A 12,105-nucleotide genomic window follows, 5' to 3' on the forward strand; every position below is an offset into this window, starting at 1 on the left:
AGCTGTTTGGTAAAGAAAAAAAAAGGAAAAAAAAAATCCTTATCATAAAGTAAAATATGTTACTAGCCACCATCTGTACTTTAACAGCAAGTCAGAGGTTTTGAAAATAATTCAAAAATGGTCCTGGCTTTGCGGTTCTAACATTTTTACTGTCACTCATTCTTTGGGGCACTCTTCTGTTTTTGTGGATGTCAGCGAAGAACAAGAATTTCAGGTTGTATATTGTATACATTCTCTGATATTAAATGGAGCTATTGAACTATGAAGTTTACCTCTCTTAGATCTGCATATGCCAATATTACTAATGCTTCTTGCTATTTCAAGTGATGCCAAGCATGTGAAACCCCATTAAATTCCAGTGAATATTTAGAAATAAATTTGAATAGGTCTCATTCTCACTTCCATACACATTATAATACACCATACTACTTGCTGCAAGGATTATCAGGGAGAATTGTTCACAAAATATTGAAAGGGATAGTTGAGAAGTTATCACTTATGAGGATTTGACAGATTAGGCCTTCTCTCCCATCTCTTTAGTGCATTACAACTTGTTTTAATGAACATAAAACCTACCCCTATTGCTGCATGTTGGAGGAGATATAGATACCTATTTTATACAGAACAAGTATTTCAGGAAATATTACTTAGCAACTTCTAAACAGCTGTTGTCAGAAAGTTCAGATCAGGATATTTTGATAATCATGGTGATCTTGTATGAATAACAATGTTTTCTATCTATGGCTATCCCAAGTTGCTGGTGACCAATATGTAGGCAAACAGTTACACAAAACACCCATTGGAATGAACTTAGAGTAAATTTCTAACCATTTTAGTGACATTTTCTTTTTCACTAATCTTATTTAGACCTCTTCCAACCTATACTTTGTGAAAGAAGTAAATCATGAAGAACAAAAGATATCTCTCGGTAGGAACATACCATACAATCCATAGCAGAGAATCGTGAAGCTCTTTTTGTTGTTAGAAGAACCAGGTTTAGAGAGGATGTGTATTACAGTAGATGCTATATAATTAACGACATATTATAATATAAAGACTCCAATGAGATTTTCCGCCAGGACCTATTTAATAGGCTAACGAAGTTCAATGTCCATTGTTGCTTTGAGAGGTGATTGCTGCTGTTAGAGCTGCTACAATTGTTCTTGAAGCTGGGAGAATTTCTATCAATAGGAGGACCTTACAACTGAAGATGCTGTTGGTCTGTTATGTGACTTTTAAAGACGGCATTAGCCTGGCAATGTTTTTAATTCCATTAAAATTCAGCAAAGCAATTCTCAGACACTTATCTCCCGACAATTTACTAATAATGGCCCAAGTCAAGATTTGCCAAGATGGCGTCAATAAGTGGCGAATCTTTGCATGCAGTTCCAATGGGACTCATCAAATATTCCCATTTAGGACTACTACAGCTGAAATCTATAGTCACAACTATAGGAACTTCGGTAAGGAAAATCATTTTAGGAAGTTTAAACAAATCCATTGATAGTCAAAATCGGCGGATCTTGGACTGCAGACTCAGGTTGCAAATGCAGTTCCCCTTTAAGAAAATGGAAGCCTGGAAGACAAACCAATCTGCACCTACAATTGAAACACAGAGACCTTTGACACCCACTCCACCTGACCTGCTGGCAAATGTACAATCTCTGGAAAATAAAAGTGAAGATCTCAGAGCAAGATTGCAGTACCAGAGGGATATCATGAACTGCTGTGTACATTGTTTCATGGAAACATGGCTCACATCTGTCACTTTGGCTGTAGCATTGCAGCCCAAAGGCTTCATAATTCTCTGAAAAGACAGGAGAACTGATTCTTTTAAACGAAGTGGAGCTAGATTATGCTTTATGTTTAATTTATAGTGGTGCACAGATGTAGTGGCTCTGTCTCAATCTTGCTCATCTGACCTCGAACATCTAGCGGTCAAATGTCATGCATTTTATCTGCCGAGGGAGTTTCCTGCCAACATCCTGGTCGTGGTGTATATTCTGGCCAATGTCAGACAGGCACTGGAGAAATTGTGCTCCATGATCAGCAGTTATGAAATAGCGTACCCTGATGCCTTGTCTATCATTGCGGATGATTTCAACCAGGTCAGTTGAAGAAGTCACTGAGCAGCTACCACCAATGTATCACCTGTGAAAACAAGGGAGCCAATGCACTTGACCACTGTTATATCGTTATCAAGAACCTTACTGTACCATCGCATGCCTACACTTTGGAAAGTTTGATCATCTTCTAAGCCCAGCATATAGGCAGAGACCAAGGAGAGCAGCATCAGTGGTGAGGACCATGGAAGTATGGTCAATAGAGGAGGAGGAATACTTACAGGACTGCTTTGAGTTGGCAGACTGGAAAATACTTAGGGATTCATGTTCTGTTTTGTAGTTCAAATTTGTATTATTATTTATTCTTATTTTACAAAGCAGCACAGCATATCATAGAGCACACACAGTACAGCATATTTACACAGCCACCCCATGACAGGAAAACAAATAAAACTTAGAAACAGAAAGAAGTTCTAATCTAAGTTTAAACTAACATACAACCAAAATTGATTCCACGCATCTTGCACTTTTCCCTCACTGTTAATTCTTCCCAACATGTGTTCATATGATGAAATCTTAATCATTTCCTCAGTCCATTCCTTCACAGTGGGACATCTGGGTTTTTTCCAGTTTTGCAATATAATTCTTGCAGCTGTGATGAGACCCACCTTTAAAATAGTAAATTTGTCATTGTTTACATTAGGTATCGTTGTCCTATCACCCAGGAGACAAAGCCGTGGGCAGTGTAGCATATTCAAGAATGTTGACCCACAAGTAACCTTTCAACTGAATACTTCACATTACCACAGGAAGTTCATAAAGCATCATAAAATGTTCAAGCACTCTGGGTGAACTGTGTAACAATCTCAAAGCAGTACGGCAGAAGGATCTTGAAGCAATATTGAAGATAATGAGTGGTCAAATATTTTATCAAATGTGGGTATTCAGTATAAGATAAGGGATTCATGTTTGAAGCACACCCCAGTCTGCTTTGATCGTCCCATCAAACTACTCAAAAACATTTAAAAAAAGAGTAAGCAGAATCCAGCAACATAAGGACCTGGACCCACTGCAATTTGGCTATCACCACAAGACCATAAGATATAACCCATTTGGCCCATCAAGTCTGCTCCACCTTTTCAACATGGCTGATCTATTTTCCCTTTTAGCTCCAGTCTCCTGCCTCCCCCCGCCCAACCCTTCATCCCCTGACTAATCAAGAATCTATCAATCTCTACCTTAAATATACCCAATGGCTTGGCCTCCACAACTGCACGTGGCAATGAATTCCACAGATTCACCACTCTCTGGCTAAATGGACATCCTTCTATTCTGAGGCTGTGCCCTCTGGTCCTAGAGTCCCCACCATAGGAAACATCCTTTCAATATCCACTCTATCAAGGCCTTTCAACATTTGATAGGTTTCAATAAGATCCCCCCTCATTTTTCTGAATTCCAGGGAGTACAGCCCCAGATCCATCAATCGCTCATCATATGGTAACCCTTTCATTCCTGGAATCATTCTCCTCCAGACGCTCTCCAATGTCAGCACGTCCTTTCTTAGATATGAGGCCCAAAACTGCTCACATTACTCCAAATGAAGCCTTACCAATGCCTTATAAAGCCTCAACATTACATCCTTGCTTTTATATTCTAGTCCTCTTGAAATTAATGCATTTATTTTCCTCATCACCTACTCAAACTGCAAATTAACCTTTAGGGAATCCTGCATGAGGACTCCCAAGTCCCTTTATACATCAGATTTTTTAATCTTTTCTCCATTTAGAAAATAGTCTATGCTTTTATTCTACCAAGGTGCATGACCATACACTTCCTACAGTGGATGCAATCTCACTGGCTCTCCACTTGGCCTTGCATCACCTGGACATTAGCAATACCTACATCAGGCTGCTGTTTATTGATTACAGCTCAGCATTCAACACAATCATACCCTCAATTCTAATCAACATCCTTTCCAAAACCTGGGCCTCTGTACCTCTGTCTGAAACTAGATCCTTGACTTCCTCACTAAGAGACCACATTCAGTGTGGATCAGAAATAACTTGCTGGCAATCAACACCTCAACGATGTGTGCTAAGCCTACTGTTCTACTCTCGCTACACCCATGACTGTGTGGCTAGGGAGAGCTCAAGCACCTTCTACAAATTTGCCTGTAACTCTACTACGTTGGCAGAATTTCTGATTGTGATGGGGAGGTGTACAGACATGACATAGGTCAATTGTTTGAGTGGTGTTGCAACAACCTTGCACTAAAAGTCAATAAGACCAAGGAATTGATTGTGAACTCCAGGAAAGGGATGTTGAGGACATACACACCAGTCCTCATTGAGGGATCAGCAGTGGAAAGGGTGAGTAGTTCCAAATTCCTGAGTGTCAACATATCTGAAGATCTGGATTGGGGAGCATGCCTTATGAGAGTAGGTTGAGTGAATTCGGCTTTTTCTCCTTGCAGTGACGGAGGATGAGAGGTGACTTGATAGAGGTGTAAAAGATAATGAGAGGCATTGATCGTGTGGATAGTCAGAGGCTTTTCCCCAGGGCTGAATTGGCTAGCACTAGAGGGCATAGTTTTAAGGTGCTTGGAAGGAGGTACAGAGGAGATGTCAGGCGTAAGTTTTTTACGCAGAGAGTGGTGAGTGTGTGGAATGGGCTGCCGATGGTGGTGGTGGAGGCGGAAACGATAGGGTCTTTTAAGAGACTCCTGGATGGCTACATGGAGCTTAGAAAAATAGAGGGCTATGGATAAAGCCTAGGTAGTTCTAAGGTAGGGACATGTTCGGCACAGCTTTGTGGGCCGAAGGGCCTGTATTGTGCTGTATGTTTTCTATGTTTCTATAGTGTTTCTATCTATCCTGAGCCAAACATATTGATGCAATTACAAAGAAGGCACAACAGTGGATTTTTTTTTGAGGAGACTTGACATGTCACCAAAAACTCGTAAATTTCTACAGATGAATCGTGGAGAGCATTCTAACTAGTTGCATCACCATCCAGTATGGAGAGGCCACTGCACAGGATTGAAATAAGGTGCAAAAAAATTGTAACTGAGGCTACGTCCACACTAGACCGGATAAATCCGTAACCAAAGCTTTTTCTCTTTATTTTGACCCTATGTCCACATTGGAACAGCATTTTCCTCCCCCGAAAATGGAGCTTTTCAGAAATGCTCTCCAGAGTGAATAAATCTGAAAATGCCTAATATCCAGCGTAATGTGTACGGGGCAACTGGCTATTTCTAAAACACTCTCCATGACATGCTGGAACAAATGGTGGCGACAGCATGGCATTTCATTGTTTTCTTGAACGCAACCTCCAACACCACAACAATATCTGACAATAGATGTGTAACAGTCTAATGTAACATTGTATGGAAATACAAGGTAACACTGATACAGACATGTTTTATACATTTAGCAAGGTGCTTTATTAATGTATTGTGTTACGTACCCCGTAACTGGGTTGCCAAACCAGCAGAAATGGATCACTCAGTTGGAGTCTGGATTACTAGAACTAAGAAAGTTTTATTAAAGAAACAAGCAACACAGTAATAGAAAGGATAATAAATGCAACAGTTCAGCAATGATAAACACACATGTGCACAGAATTAAGATAACAGGATCAATCAAGCTCTATCGTTGTCTAGGGGTAAATGACCAATTTCAAAGCGACGCAAAGTTCAGTCCAATTTAGTTCAGTTCGCAGTAATCGTTGCCGTGGCGATGGACAATGTGGGGGGAAGGAGAGAGAGAACAAGAACGAATGATCATTCAAAACGGCTTCCACACACAGACCGGCGATATTGCTCACAAGCAGCTTTCGGGCGAGTCCTTTGTGATGTCACCTGAGGTCACCGACTGTGACCCCTCCTCCAGATGCGGTCGATTCTCTGCAGTGAACCCGGCACCCAAGCAAGGGCGGACACACACCGGGTTCCCGCTGATCGTACCTTTCCACCCTGTGCGTCTATGGCTTGGTTCCGCAACCAGCCTTCCAAACGACTCCTGCCGACTTGCGGGGGGGGGGGCACCGCTTCCAGGGTCTCGTTACCTCCTGGTGTCGTGTGTGTCCTGCCTTAGCGAACCTGTCCCTTTTTATCCCCCTGCTGGGGTATCGCCTGTCCATCACTTCAAACAGTTCAGGGTTCAAAGGGGGAGCCGATCTTGACAATACCCAGACTGATGACTCCTTCATTAACACCTCCAAATGCTGCTTCATTGTGTTCCTTATCTCTCCCTCCCCTGAGGACAGGTGGCAGACCAACTGCTGATGCCACTGGTGCTAGCCCAGGCCAGCAAACATCTTAATTTATGTGTATTCTTGTCACACTTCCCCCTTTAAGGATTTTTACCGGATAATTACTTCTCCTAAAGAGTCGCTTTGTTCGGGGATTAAGGGAGAGACCTTATCAGCAGACCTGGCCAAAACAGTAGCCTTCTCCCATCTGATCGATACCACACTAATCTTTTCAAAATGGTTTTTTTCTCTTATCAGGGGGTCCCTAGCTTCATTGATTTCCACGCTAACACCGACTAGGTTTGTTAGCATATCAAAAGCCTGTGACCATCTCAGTTCGCGTCGGTCATAATCAATAACATCTTTCCCCCTGGCCAGCCGGTAAACCTCTTTCATGGTTCCACCAACTGTTTCCTCCAGCACCGCAAAATGTCCACCAGGGGGCACCTCGTGGGCCAGGTTAAAAACCTCATCCCCATAACTCTTTTGCACCACCCCCCATTCCTCATCTGCGGGCACGGCACTTGGTCTCCCTTGCTTCCTTAGCACTTCCTCCTCCACACAATAGCCTACTAGTTCCCTTGTCAAGTCTGTGTCAGAGAGAGCTGTCTCTGCCAAAACCATCAGCTCCTCGTCTCGCTCCCGCGCCTGCACAAAGTCTTTCCTGGCTAATGCTATGTCTGTCCCAGCTCCCTCACTACCTCTTGTCTCACGACACTCCTTCTTTTCATTTTCTACCCCCTTCTCGTACAAGGTTGGCAGAAACGTCTCAGCTAAATTTACCACCGCAGCCCCATGATGAACCTGTGAGTCCATGGGCGGGGCCTCAATGCTGGCAGGCTGACCTGTCAATCTCACGACTGGGAACACGATTCCCCCGGCGACGTCATTACCGAGCAAGACTTCCATGCCTTTCATCGGTAATTCGGACCTCACCCCGATCGTGACTAGTCCAGAGACCAGGTTGCTTTGTAAGTGTATCTGGTGCAAAGGGACTGACTCTGTCCCTTCCCCAACACCTTTGACCTTTACCTCCCCAGTCTGGGTCTCTGAGCTAAACTCTAATACACTCTCCAGTATTAGTGACTGACACGCTAGAGTGTCTCCAGATCTGCACTGGAACTGGTTTTAACCCCTCCTTCACTGACACCAATCCGGCCGAGATAAACTTCTCGCGCCCTTCCTGAACTTTGGCAGACCTGTCCTGTCCTAGCGGTTCACTTACCAGCTCGATACAGCCAGTCAAAATCGCTGTTTTCCCTTTTCCCGTCTCCTTCTTTGGGGCAAAGCACCTGGACGCAAAGTGTCTGACTTTCCAGCAATTATAACAGACGACCCCAGGAGACTTCCTACCATACTGCTCCCGGTCTACCTTATCCTTCTCACTAGTCCCCGGCTTACTTTTTGACTTTTCCGGCGGACTCTCCCCGCCGTCCTGACTACCCTTCTGGTAGCCTTTACTCGGGGCAAACTTCATTTTATGCGTCAACGCATACTCATCCGCTAACTTAGCAGTTGCGGCTAATGTGGCTGCCTCTCTCTCATCTAGGTAGGGTCTCATACCCTCAGGGACACCACCTTTAAACTGCTCAATCAGGATCAGCTGCAGCAGTCTGTCATAATCCCCCTCTACCCCCTTCGAGGCACACCAACGCTCACAATATGTCTGCATCTCACGGGCAAATTCCAAATACGTGCGGTCCCACTGCTTCCTCGCATTCCGGAACCTCTGCCGGTATGCCTCCGGGACCAACTCATAAATCCTGAGGATGGCCTCTTTCACCACCTCATACCTCTGGGCATCTTCCGCGGACAAAGCTGAGTAAGCTTCTTGGGCTTTCCCTTTCAGTACACTCTGAAGCAAAACAACCCACTTATCCCTCGGCCATCCCTGACTTATAGTCACTTTTTCGAAATGGAGAAAGTACCGATCCACGTCGGTATCGTCAAGTGGGGGAACCAGCCTAACCTCCTGGGTCGCCCGGAACCCTCCACCTTGGTTCGGCACGAGCCCCTGCTCTGCCCTTATCTTTAATTTCTCCAGCTCGAATTCCCTTTCCCTCTGTTTCTCTCTCTCTTCTCGCTCCCATTGCCTCTCTTTCTCTTCTCTCTCCAACTGCCGTACCCGGAACTCGTGCTTGAGTCTCAGTTTTTCAAGCTGCACCTGTACCGCGTCTCCAGCAGGTTTTTCAATAGACACCACCCCCAGCTCGCCTTGGGGAAACACACCTTTAGATACATAGTGCTCTACGATAGCTCTGTGTATCTCCTCTCTCCTCATTGTCGACTTCCCCTTAGCAAGATTCAACAGTTTGGCCACAGCTACCAGTTCCGATTTCCTGGCATCCTCTAATGCCTCCAAGGTCGGCGCCTTTATAAATTCCTCAGCCTCCATTTCTGCTGTTTGTCTTTTCTTTCTTTCAGGAATTTTGACCCAATCAATTTACTCCGTCCCAAATTTAGCATTCAAAATCGCGGACGAGAACCCCACTTATGTTACGTACCCCGTAACTGGGTTGCCAAGCCAGCAGAAGTGGATCACTCAGTTGGAGTCTGGATTACTAGAACTAAGACAGTTTTATTAAAGAAACAAGCAACACAGTAATTGAAAGGATAATAAATGCAACAGTTCAGCAATGATAAACACACATGTGCACAGAATTAAGATAACAGGATCAATCAAGCTCTATCGTTGTCTAGGGGTAAATGACCAATTTCAAAGTGACGCAAAGTTCAGTCCAATTTAGTTCAGTTCGCAGTAATCGTTGCCGTGGCGATGGACAATGTGGGGGGAAGGAGAGAGAGAACAAGAACGAATGATCATTCAAAACGGCTTCCACTCACAGACCGGCGATATTGCTCACAAGCAACTTTCGGGCGAGTCCTTTGTGATGTCACCTGAGGTCACCGACTGTGACCCCTCCTCCAGATGCGGTCGATCCTCTGCAGTGAACCTGGCACCCAAGCAAGAGTGGACACACACCGGGTTCCCGCTGATCGTACCTTTCCACCCTGTGCGTCTATGGCTTGGTTCCGCAACCAGCCTTCCAAACAACTCCTGCCGACTTGCGGGGGGGGGGGGGGCACCGCTTCCAGGGTCTCGTTACCTCCTGGTGTCGTGTGTGTTGCCTTAGCGAACCTGTCCCTTTTTATCCCCCTGCTGGGGTATCGCCTGTCCATCACTTCAAACAGTTCAGGGTTCAAAGGGGGAGCCGATCTTGACAATACCCAGACTGATGGCTCCTTCATTAACATCTCCAAATGCTGCCTTATTGTGTTCCTTATCTCTCCCTCCCCTGAGGACAGGTGGCAGACCAACTGCTGATGCCACTGGTGCTAGCCCAGGCCAGCAAACATCTTAATTTATGTGTATTCTCGTCACAATTGCTTGTGCAAACATTCAATAGATGCAATTGTCACTTTTGCCCAGTAACTCGTTTTATTGTACATGTTAAATACAGCAAAATATTACAAAAGACATGGCAAAAATAAAGACAAACAAATGAGGTAACAGCAAATTTCACTTTTGCCCAGTAACAAGCCTTACTGCATTTAGTTGTAGCTGTCGTCCCTTTCATCGGTAAAGAGACTATGGCAGTAGGAAATGTTTCTAGACAAACGTGCACCAAGTTTTTTGTTTGGCAATTTCCTTTTAAGTTTTTCTAGTCTGTAACTGGACCAACGCTCACCAAGTATACTGTTTCCTCTTCACTTGTTTTCTGTGTGTCCTGCACATGCCCAGTAGGAGGAAATTATCTGGTCTAGTGTGGACGTAGCCTGAGTCAGTTCCATCATGGGCACTAGCCTCTCTACCTTCAAAGGCACTCTCAAAATACAATGCTTCAAAACAGCAGCATCCATCATGAAGGGCCCTCATCACCCAGGACATGTGCTCTTCTCATTGCTACCATCAAAGAAAAGGTAGAGGACCCTAAAAGCACACACTCAGTGATTCAGGATCAGCTTCTTCTCCACTGCCATCAGATTTCTGAATGGACGTTGAACCCGTGAACACTGATTTATTTTGCCATCCTTTTTGCACTATTTATTTAACTTAAATTTTATATATATTTCTTACTGTCATGTAGAGTTTTTTTCATTATTCTGATTCTGAAGGAATAGTCAATAAACACAATCCCTTATTTTGTTCGTATCACAGTTCTTAACTACCTTTATTATACTTAAATGCTGTCATATAACAACAACAACTTATTAGTAACACTTCTGGAGTGATTTTGATTTTTCTTCTATCTCTCTTTCTGTAATTTTTATTATTTGCTTTGCTCCATTTTGGTTTAATTAGTGCCTTTCTTGTTATCTATTTCATTTTGATATGTCTTTTCGTTCTGTCATGTTGTTCCTTACCTCTTTATTCAATGTATTGATCTATTTTTAGTTCCACGTACTGAGTCTGTACCAACCTATTTATACTCATCCTACACCAATTCCATTTTATTCTCCCCACAATGCCAGCAATTTCGTTCCAAGTTCTATGACTCTCCTACACAATAGTACAACCTACAGTGGCCAACTAACCCAGAAACCTACACATTCTTGGGCTTTTGGGCGAAGACAAGTGGACACCCGGTAGGATAGCTACTAGAACTGATGCACACAGTGGATGTTGGAGACCAAATATGGGGACGTTGTGTGGACCAGATACTGGATGCTCAACCGAAGAACACACCTGAGTCGATTGCATCCAACAAGACGGACACGTTACAGTCACCAGACTTAACTCTCAGTGGCAATGTGACTGACAGCAACGTGACATCAGAAACTGAGAACGATGCCTTTTACAAGACACGTGCCAGACCTGATGCAGCTCCACAGGTCCAGAGGCACAAGAAGAACGTTATCGTTGTCAGGACACCTGCCAAACCTGATTCCACTCCACAGATCCAGAGAACCTATCCTGAAAGAAACAGTGCCACCCAAAAGACTGAACCTTTAGAACTGTGAAGTTAGCTATGGACTGTTATTGTGAAAGCATGTTTATTTGGAATATGGGTTTATGAAAGGGAAATTGAATATTTCGTACATATGTAGTTTTATGTTGCATTAATCTAAAGGGGGAGAAAAGTATAATGTACGGATTTTTTTTAGAGCACTGACCCCCCGCCCTTAGCACTGCATATTGATCTGTTGTCTGCGCATGTGCTGTTGTCTGTTCATGTACACCAGTTAAAGCCATCTCCTGCGTGCTTTTATTTCATTGATATGTAATCGTGCACAGACAAAACAAGCCATGCATTTCAGTGGAGAACATGCAAACTCCACTCAGACAGCACTGATGTCAGGATTAAACCCAGGTCGTGTGCACTGTGAGACAGCAGCTCATGAGTTGTCCCACTCTGGTTCCCCAATGCTACATTACATTTTCACTGTCATAAAATACTTGCTTACAATTTAGTCAGGCACAGACTCCAGAAACATACAACTACACGGTCTTTGAGAAGAAATAATACACCAAATTACCACTGAATAGCTCATAATTCCATTGAGCAGGGAAGTCTTTTTCATGTCATGTATGATGATGCAAGATATAGACTAGTGTGTGAATGTGTAAAAAGACACAGGTGGCATGAAACACAGAGTTGCTTTACGTTCTGACTGCTCTGCATGCTGTTACATGGTAGTTAGATTTACATGTACATGCCTTTTCAAGGTTGCATTCAATCATATCTTTCATCCTTCCTGTCATATATGTGCACAGATATTTTATACCTCATTTTTGAATATTAATTTGCACCTGAATAATGAGTGTTACCTGACCCCATTAACATTT

At 43.6% G+C, this 12,105-nt stretch overlaps 1 protein-coding gene across 1 annotated transcript in view; it reads right to left on the minus strand.

The window, feature by feature from the left end:
- Nucleotides 1–12,105, minus strand: part of dct (dopachrome tautomerase) — a gene marked incomplete at its 5' end in the record, with an annotated part of 73,250 nt that overhangs the window by 28,184 nt on the left and 32,961 nt on the right. The window lies entirely within an intron of this gene.

This window comes from Mobula hypostoma, chromosome 5, assembly GCF_963921235.1.
Source record: "Mobula hypostoma chromosome 5, sMobHyp1.1, whole genome shotgun sequence".
NCBI lineage: Eukaryota > Metazoa > Chordata > Chondrichthyes > Myliobatiformes > Myliobatidae > Mobula > Mobula hypostoma.